Below are 10,844 nucleotides of genomic sequence, written 5' to 3'. Positions count from 1 at the left end.
CTCCAGAAGTAGCTTCCGAAAAATTTAACATGAATGCTTCCAAAAAAGGAAAAAGTAGAAGGTGGTTTACGGTTCACATTCCGTCCATCACGAGGTCATTAGAGATGGAGAACACGTTTCTACTGGAGAAAGATGGTGATGGAAGTCGGCCGTGTCAGTTCATGGGAAGCATCATCTTATGCTCCTCAGTCATTTATAGAAATTCTGGAAAACCTGGACAGTCGAATGGTCATTTGAACCATTGTTCCCCACGACAAGTATTTATGCTCAAGACTTACGGGTTTTCATGTTTACCTATCTAGTCGTAAACATTGTAGGTTTCAAAGCAGCTTCATCTGCCATCAAGTCTGTGAAGTCCTTCCCTTTATTCACAAATTAGCTAAGTTCCTAGCGCTAATTTGGTGTGTATTTATTCCAATCTTCTATTACTCCACTTCCTCCTTCTCCAGCTCTCCATTTTTTCTCCACCTCTCTCTGTCCAACCCTTTCTTCCATCTCTCTCTGTAAATTTCTTCCTCTCCCCTGCCTCCGTTCATCTTTTCTTCACTTCTTTCTCTGTGAATATGCTCTTCCCCTCTCTGTCTACCTGTTCCTTTCTCCTCTGTCCTTCTCCTCCTTTCTTTACATCCTACTTCCCCCTCTCTCGGCTCATTTCCTTCTCAGCCTCTCTCTGTCCTTCTCATCCTCCTCCCTCTCTCTATCTCCTCGTCTATTTCCCCTCACCCTCTCTCTGTCCATCAAGTTTGCAAATTGATCCAGGGGTTTAGAAGTAGCTTTTTACCCACCCTTGGCTTTGTCCTAGTACGGATATGTCACAAATATTTCATGTATATTTAACGTATTAAACACATATTTGTACACACAGTCCACCTGTATGTCCAGGAATTTCGCCATGCAGTTCCGTTTTCACGCATTCAGCGGCTTATTTGGATATTGTAAGCAAAATCTGTCGCGAATACAGTTAGCAGTAAAGAAGTAATAAATTAAAACGTCATGTCTGATGGGGCGGTTTTACTGCGTGAACAGCGAAAATGTGGTAAGTGATAAACTTTTTTCCTTTCATCATTTTGAGGCAGTTAAATTAAGAGTGAGTGAAGTTTGTTGCAATTCACTAAGTAGCCGCATTCTCAAATACTGGAGGACTAAAGTGTAGGTATTTGTGCGTCTTGGGTTATACTTCTTTTTCACCTCCCCTCCCCCCTCCCTGTTCCTTTGAAAGGTTGGTGGTTCCTACGCCCACAGCAAGTGTTTCGAAGCAGTAAGTGATACGTGTACTAAGTTTGGTTGAAATCGACCCAGTGGCTTAGAAAGAGATTTGGAACACAAACACACACACACACACACACACACACACACACTCACACACACACACACACACACACACACACACACACACAGACGCATACGTTCATACACACATACGTACGTTGTTCTAACATATGCGAATTTATTGCAGAAGTGGTTGTATTCTGGAAAACAACTTCACTTAAAAGTTGAACATTACCATAAGACAAGGATAAAAGACTGAGTTCTGCAATAAAAGCTATCTTGTAATAGCGACCACAAGAAGAGGACGTACGCTTGGGAAGGGGCCAAAGAGACAAGAAGATAACAGCTCAATCGGAGATTGATCAGACAGAGATATTGGATTGCTAGCTTGTAATAGCGACCACAAGAAGAGGACGTACGCTTGGGAAGGGGCCAAAGAGACAAGAAGATAACAGCTCAATCGGAGATTGGTCAGACAGAGATATTGGATTGTATGGCTTACCCAGGAGCAGATATGTACTCAGATCATAATTTAATAATGACGAATAGACTGAAGTTTGGGAGTATTGGCTGGGTGACTCTATCTGGGATGGTTGGCATAAATTTATTTTTCTTGATGAGACTTTGGTGACTCGAGCGTCGATTATAATGAAATGATGATGACAACATACACACCGAGTTCTGAGCGAAGAAAATTTCCGACGGCCGGGAATCAAACTCGGGACCCCGTGATCGAGAATCATCAGTCTTAACCACAAGACCATGAGCTGCTGGCCAAGTGTGAAAGTTGGTAGTTGATGGTTGGAGGCACAAAATCGATGTTACAGTCTACAGAAACCATTTCACAGATGTTGGCCACTGATGGAATCGTGTGTACGACTATAGTTAACCCCCTCAGCGACAGTTACGGCCTGAAGATGGTGTATTGAATCACCGAACCTGGTAGTTACATAATTAATAACATCCAGAGGGTGGCAGAATGTGTTCCGCATCATTACACAGGTGAACAGTCGAAGTCGGAAGGATGGGCGTACAGTAAGTTTAAAAGAACCCTCCGAAAGAATAAGGTGGAAGGGACTGGGATAATAAAACACTGAAGAATCTTGAGACTCGTTTGAAGCTTGCTAAGAGATGTGGATACTGCGATAAGGAATACCGAGGTAGGAAGTTCAGTTGAAGAGGAATGGACATCTCTAAAAATGGTCACAGATAATAGACAGGTGTAAGGAAAATAACTGCTACTAAATATTTCGTACTAGAAGAAATGCTTCATGCGATCGACCAAAGAAGGAAAGTAAAATATTCCGGGAAAGTTAGGAATACAACAATATAAACCACTGAAATAAATGGGATCTCTTGGGAAGCCAAAGCAAAATGGCTGCATTAAAAGTATAAAGAAATTGAAAAAGAAGTGATCGTCGGAATAATTGATACAATATATAGAAAATTCGAAACAGCCTTAGGTGATATTATTAGAAATTATCCAAAGTTAAGCGCGTGATGGGAATTCCACTGTTTAACATGGAGAAGAGAGCATGTAGACAGAAAGGATACACTGAATGCCTCTATGACGGGAGGGGGGGGGGGGGCTGTCTGGATGATTTGATAGAAGAAGTCGGTGTGGAAGAGACAGGGGTTCAAAAATGGTTCAAATGGCTCTGAGCACTATGCGACTTAACTTCTGAGGTCATAAGTCGCCTAGAACTTAGAACTAATTAAACCTAACTAACCTAAGGACATCACACACATCCATGCCCGAGGCAGGATTCGAACCTGCGACCGTAGCTGTCGCTCGGTTCCAGACTGTAGCGCCCAGAACCGCACGGCCACTCCAGCCGGCGAAGAGACAGGGGATTCAGTATAAGAGTCAGTCTTTAGAAGAACTTTGGAAAACTTGATATCAAATAAGGTTGAAAGCATAGATAACGTTGCATCGAAATTTCTAAAATCACTGGCAGAAGTGACATGCGAACACTTCGGAAGTTGGTGTGTAGAATCTATGAGACTGTCGACACATTATCAGACTTCCGGAAAAAAATATTATCCACGTAATTTCCAAGATAGCAAAGGCAGATAAGTGGCAGAAGTATCCCTCAGTCAGCTTACCACCTCATGCTTCTAAGATATTAATAAAATATAAGAATAATGGAAAAGAAAATTGTTAACATCTTAGATAATGATCAGTTTGGCTCTAGGAAAGGCAAAGGCACCAGAAAGGCAGTTCTGACGTTGCGTTTGATAATGGAAGCAGGGCTGAAGCATAACCAAAACTCGTTCATAGAATTTGTCGACCTAGAAAAAAGTATTCGACAGTGTAAAATGGTGCACGGTGTTCGAATATCTGAGAAAAAATTGGGGTAAGCTGTAGAGGAAGACAGGTAATACACAATGTGTACATGAAGCAAGATGGAACAATAAGATAGGAAGACCGAGAACGAAATGTTCGCATTAAAAAGGGAGAAGACCAGCTATGTCTCGAAGAAGCAACGACGGAAACAGGAGAAACGTTCAAGAGTGGGATTAAAATTCAGGGTGAAAGGATATCGTTGATAAGATGTGCTGATGACGTTGCTGTTCTCAGAGTAGATGAAGGAGAATTACGTGATCTGCTAAATCGATTAACGGTTTGATCAGTGCAGAACATAGACTGAGACTAAACGGAAGAAATATGAAAGTAATTACGAGCAGCAGAAATGTGAACAGTGAGAAATTTAGCGTCAGAATTGGGATCACGAAGAAGTTAAGGAATTCTGTTATGTACGCAGCAAAATAACCCACGACGAACGAATCTAGGAGGATACAAAAGCAGACGAGCTCTAGCCAAAAGGGCACTCCTAGCCAAGAGAAGCTTTCTAGTATCAAAAATAGGCCTTAGTTTTGGGAAGACATTTCTGAAAAAAAAAACGGTTCAAATGGCTCTAAGCACTAGGGGAGTTAACATCTGAGGTTTTTGATACTAGACTTAGAACTAATTAAACCTAACTAACCTAAAGACATCACACACATCCATGCCCGAGGCAGGCTCTGAGCACTATGGGACTTAATATCTGAGGTCATCAGTCACCTGTAACTTAGAACTACTCAAACCTAACTAACCTAAGGACATCACACACACCCATGCCTGAGGCAGGATTCGAACCTGCGACCGTAGCGAGCGCGCGGTTCCAGACGGAAGCGCCTAGAACCGCTCGGCTACAACGACATTTCTGAGAATGTACGTTTGGAGCACAGCAATATATGGCAGTTAATTGTGGACAGTGGGAAAGCCGGAAGAGAAAAGAATCAGAGATGTGGTGTTACAGAACAATATTGAAAATCTGGTGGACTGGTAAGATAAGGAATGACGAGGTTCTTTGTAGAGCAAGCGAAGAAAGGCGCTTATCGACAACATCGAGAAGTAGAAGGAACAGTATGACAGGACATGTGTTCAGGCATCAGAGAATAACATCCATAGTACTGGAGGGAGCCAAAGCGGATAAAATTGTGTGGGGTGTAAAACTTTAGAGGAAGGCAGAGATTGGAATACATCCAACAAATAATTGTTGGTGTAGGGTGCAAGCGCTACTCTGAGATGAACTGGTTGGCACAGGAGAGGAATTCGTGGCGGGCTTCATCAAACCAGTAAGAAAACTGATAACTGAGAAAAAAATATCGCAAAATAGTGGGGTAGAACAGGTCGCAAATCCTGTTTTTCAGCAACAGATTTCATATACAAAAAGTACACGTTGTTGTACTTGGTAAGATGTTACTGATAACATATTGAGATGTTGTGGGGACTCTTGATAATTAAGCAGTAAATAGTACGTATGATGGGGATAGGACTGAAGCGGATGTCTGGAGTAAGCAGGCTGTCAATACATGTGGGGAGAGAACAGGTTGATAGATAGTGGTGACAGAAGATAGACGAGATTGTGGTTTAGTAAAACAGAGAATTGAAAGTTTTGTTTGATGGGACGTGGAAGAATGTGGAATTCCAGCGATGTCTAGAATTAGAGCGAAGCTGTCAAGCCTTTCGGATTGTGAGAGTAAGATATGAAAATGGGAAAGTAAAACTATGGCAGATAGATTGTTAAATATTAAGTTTGGTTGACTCAGAAAAGATATGGTTGTTACGCTGAGATGAAACATGGACTGGGAGCGGAAGGAAATTTGGTAGCGAGTCTGTGAGAACTATGAAAAGGGTAGATGTTTTGCAGCATTATTCTGAGCAAAATAAAACATATTTCATTTGTGTGAAGACGAAGAACAAGAAGGAAGTGGCTGGATGGTATGGGCTGTCTGTCCGACGGATGGGACGTTGGTTTCTGGGTTGTTTAAGTTGGGTTTACCTTTACACGTGTGGGAATAGGAAATATGAGGTTGACTGGAGGTACTAACAAGTAGGAGGGGTAAATGTAAGCGTAGACTTCCGCGGCCGTTGTCTTCTTCAATAAAATTCTTCAGGGTATCAGACCGCATCGTCATGATTTAAAATGCGCATTTTAAATTATGACGATGCGGTCTGATACCCTGAAGAATTTTATTGAAGAAGTAGGAGGGGGCTTAGGTTGCGGCACTCTCCATGAAGGTGTTAGGATTTGTTATGAGATCAGGTGATTCTACTTTTCATTCGTGGTTTAAGAGGCCATTCAATTGGACAGCACAGGAGTCGCATGGGTACTGGATGCCCTTAGCATACCTCTGAATAAAACCAAACTGTTTACTCGTTGTTGTGCCGTAATTCTCGACTACCGTGAGCATATCTATGTTAGAATCAATCAACGGTGAACGAATAAAGCGAACAGGTTAAAGACAATCACAGAAATCCTTGGCCGTGTACCGTAAAAACAACGAATGTTAGAAACGAGTATTGAAAATTCAATTATCCAGCTTCAACAGCGGACTCATGTATGTCATCGTCACGATCAGGAGCAGCCAGCTGACATTCACTGCCGGCCGGGGTGGCCGTGCGGTTCTAGGCGCTACATCCTGGAGCCGAGCGACCGCTACGGTCGCAGGTTCGAATCCTGCCTCGGGCATGGATGTGTGTGATGTCCTTAGGTTAGTTAGGTTTAATTAGTTCTAAGTTCTAAGCGACTGATGACCTCAGAAGTTAAGTCGCATAGTGCTCAGAGCCATTTGAACCATTTGGTTTGACATTCACTGCCAAATAAACTTTGGCACGCATTATAAACTGCAGTTATGCATGTTGATACTGTTCTATCGTGATTTCCCAAGCCTGCCATCCTTTCGGCGATCCGCATCTGCCAAGCCGTTGAGTCCTCGCCGTCGTCTGGCTTATGGTGTCATTGTGACGCGATGTGGAACGACATGGGAATAGCACACAGATTTTCTGGCCTCAAGTGACCTACGAGGCTGAACACACCCTTTTACAGTCTTCCCATCTGCCCAAAACCTCTGACAGTATCGGAAATAAAAACCGAGTTCTATGCACTTTTACAAATGTAAAAATTGTGTCCGTAATGGAGAAGTTTGATGATTTTGTATATGGGCAAATCCGATACGACCGCTGTTCACGTAAGACTGAGTGCAGCCTTCTGGCGTTACGAGCGAGTAACGCAGTACGGGAAGTATTAATCGGAACAGATGAATGGAGTCATTCTAGCGTTGATACACGGTGCTAGTTGAGAAATTCACGACTTTCCGAAAAGGTGGCCTGTTATGGTCTGGCAGCTGAGAACGAAGAAACAGCGAAGCTACGAGGGCAGTTCAGTAAGTAATGCAACACATTTTTTTTCTGAAACAGGGGTTGTTTTATTCAGCATTGAAATACACCAGGTTATTCCCCAATCTTTTAGCTACACAACACTATTTTTCAACGTAATCTCCATTCAATGCTACGGCCTTACGCCACCTTGAAATGAGGGCCTGTATGCCTGCACGGTACCATTCCACTGGTCGATGTCGGAGCCAACGTCGTACTGCATCAATAACTTCTTCTTTATCCGCGTAGTGCGTCCCACGGATTGCGTCCTTCATTGGGCCAAACATATGGAAATCTGACGGTGCGAGATCGGGGCTGTAGGGTGCATGAGGAAGAACAGTCCACTGAAGTTTTGTGAGCTCCTCTCGGGTGCGAAGACTTGTGTTAGGTCTTGCGTTGTCATGAAGAAGGAGAAGTTCGTTCTGATTTTTGTGCCTACGAACACGCTGAAGTCGTTTCTTCAATTTCTGAAGAGTAGCACAATACACTTCCGAGTTGATCGTTTGACCATGGGGAAGGACATCGAACAGAATAACCACTTCAGCGTCCCAGAAGACTGTAACCATGACTTTACCGGCTGAGGGTAAACTTTTTCTTGGTAGGGGAGTGGGTGTGGCGCCACTCCATTGATTGCCGTTTTGTTTCAGGTTCGAAGTGATGAACCCATGTTTCATCGCCTGTAACAATCTTTGACAAGAAATTGTCACCCTCAGCCACATGACGAGCAAGCAATTCCGCACAGATGGTTCTCCTTTGCTCTTTATGGTGTTCGGTTAGACAACGAGGGACCCAGCGGGAACAAACCTTTGAATATCCCAACTGGTGAACAATTGTGACAGCACTACCAACAGAGATGTCAAGTTGAGCAGTGAGTTGTTTGATGGTGATCCGTCGATCATCTCGAACGAGTGTGTTCGCACGCTCCGCCATTGCAGGAGTCACAGCTGTGCACGGCCGGCCCGCACGCGGGAGATCAGACAGTCTTGCTTGACCTTGCGGCGATGATGACACACGCTTTGCCCAACGACTCACCGTGCTTTTGTCCACTGCCAGATCACCGTAGACATTCTGCAAGCGCCTATGAATATCTGAGATGCCCTGGTTTTCCGCCAAAAGAAACTCGATCACTGCCCGTTGTTTGCAACGCACATCCGTTACAGACGCCATTTTAATAGCTCCGTACAGCGCTGCCACCTGTCGGAAGTCAATGAAACTATACGAGACGAAGCGGGAATGTTTGAAAATATTCCACAAGAAATTTCCGGTTTTTTCAACCAAAATTGGCCGAGAAAAAATATGTGTTGCATTACTTATTGAACTGCCCTCGTATTTGGCTTTAAACGTGCTATTGTCATGAGCATTTGTGGAAAATGGTCGAATGAGTAGACGAATATAAACGTCCACGCATCATCAAAGAACGTTGAGGCTGTAAAGCGTGTAGGCATGCAGGCACAAGTGTGACAAAGCACATTATTGAAGATCCGCAGCAGACGACCCCTGTGTCTCCCCATGTTGATCCACCTTCATCATCATTTACGATTCCGGTAGATATACGGTCACCTCGATTGGACCGTGGATCAAACGAAACTAGTCGCCTGGTCGGATGGATCACGTTTCTTCATACACCAGGTCGATACTTGTGGCCGGATACGCCGTCCTGTCGCGTTTCAGCTCCGCTTCGGGACAGTACCGACCAGTAATTGTGTGACATATATTAAGATCTGGTACCACATACCTCTAAAACCTACCAGGCAAAACCGCTCCAGTACTGAGCTGCAAAGATGGATTATCTTGTTAGTTATAAGGTTGTACATATGGATTTTGGACAAAAATAAACAACGTGAAGAATGCTTGCCTGAACACAAATGCAGTTCCTAGCGAAGCCTGTTTGCGCTATTGTATTTGACCACGAACACCGCCTGTGCAATGTCCTCAATAAATTTGAAGTGTCTTTCCTAGTAAGGACAGTGTTCTGTGTAACTGTGAGTGCCTTATGTCCGAGATAAGTGAGCCCGAAGTGGGCAGATTGTTGGTGCTTCCATAACAAAGGTAGCTAAGGTGTTCCATGTTTCAAGGAACGTCGTATCGAAGATTCATGTCGCATACAGGGAAAGCGAAAAAACATCAGCCACTAAGCCAAGACGAGGAAGAAAGTGTCAGCCGGCTAATTGATTATGACGAAAAATAAGATTGTGACAGCCGCAAAAGTCACTGCAGAGCTGAATGTCCCACTCACGAACCCTGTCAGCATAAAAAAGAAAAAAAAATACGCAGGTAGCTTCAAAAGCAGGAAATAAAATTCCAAAACGCTCATCAGTGATGGTAATGCCCGTAACAGGGAAAGGGCGTGATGCCGAAGTCGGTCGGCTGACTTGTCACCCAATGTTTTCAATTTATGGCTGAGTTCACATCCCAAGAGTGAAATATGGTGGGATTCGATGATGATTTGTGCAGCCATACCGTGGTATTCCGTGGACTCCATGGGTTCCGCAAAGTTTTATTACTGCCAAGGGTTTTGGCTGATCAGATCTGTCCCATGGTTCAACGTTTGTTTCCCAAAGGGGATGCTGGGTTGTAAGACGATATGAGCCCTGTTCCTGAAGCTCTCATCGTCCAGAAGTGTTATTGTTAGCACGGGGATGAATTATCGTACCTCCCCTGGCCAACAAAGTCACCCGATCCCTATATTATTGAGCCTTTTTGGTCTAATTTGCACCTCCATTATCGTTACTTGCTCTGTTCATCTCCACTATCGTTACTTGACCGTTGCCAGTATTTTGCAGGCTGAATGGTATAAAGTTCCTTTAAAAATCTTACAGGATATTTCTAGGCGACAGGTAGCTAAAAATGTTTGCTGCACTGTATTAGTTGTGATAATTAATTTCGTTTTGACATATTTTTTCCATCCATGTACATAAGTGATCAGTGAGCGAAATAGTATCTGCTGTCACTGCTGCTAGTTCGTCCAACACAGAATCATGTAACCATTTTTACTGCGAAATGACGATACCTTGGCGTATTATACTTTTGTATACGTTTTATGAAAGGGGGCCTTAAATGTCACCTGTATTAAGCTCGTGAGGCAGTAGGCTCGAATTCTTTCCCGTTAGGAATTTCTGGCCACCAAAGAAGGAGAGATGTTCGTTCATAACGTTGATAGTAGCTATCGACAGTGTGTTTGAGTAGGAAATTCGGATATTTCAATCTGTTTGTGGCGTGTATTGCACCTATCTTGGCGCTATTCGAGATCAGTAGACTACATGTAGCCACCGACTTTACCTTTTCCCTCCATTTCAGACAACTCCTCGGGGGAAAGACCTATATGTTGTATAGTAGCATACTACGTAAAAGATGCAGGTCATATCTGACCCTGTTGGTCATTAGCTATGCCGACGCTGTTGACTCCAGCTTCAGGTACTTGGTTTATACATTCTTAGCAGAAACGGGAGGCAGTTGCCACTGTGCGGAGCGCGAGTGCGCATTTCCCTTTCTGTCGCTGCTCGCCCCGGCTCCCCTCTCCACGCGGACCGAGCATCAGCCGCGCTGCACGGGACACCCTTGTGTACACTTCCACCTCGCTGGCTGCAGGACTGGCATTGCTTCCGCTCATCGACCTCCAACATAGTCTAACATTTCTTTTTCCCTCTTATCCCTCTCCCAACTTCCCGTTTTCGTCACATAGCCCCTATACAACCTCAGCATCCACCCTTTCACACTTTTCCATGCGGGCTTATTTACTGACGTCTGCCTGGAAAAAATGCCTCTAATGCCACAAACAGCAACCGTATTATTTACGTGATTGTCAAACATTTGATGTGATAATACAGACCACTGCACGTCAGTAGTTGAACACTACATGTTGGAAGCTGCA

Source organism: Schistocerca nitens, chromosome 2 (assembly GCF_023898315.1).
Source record: "Schistocerca nitens isolate TAMUIC-IGC-003100 chromosome 2, iqSchNite1.1, whole genome shotgun sequence".
Taxonomy (NCBI): Eukaryota; Metazoa; Arthropoda; class Insecta; order Orthoptera; family Acrididae; genus Schistocerca; species Schistocerca nitens.
This window is presented reverse-complemented; position numbering follows the sequence as displayed.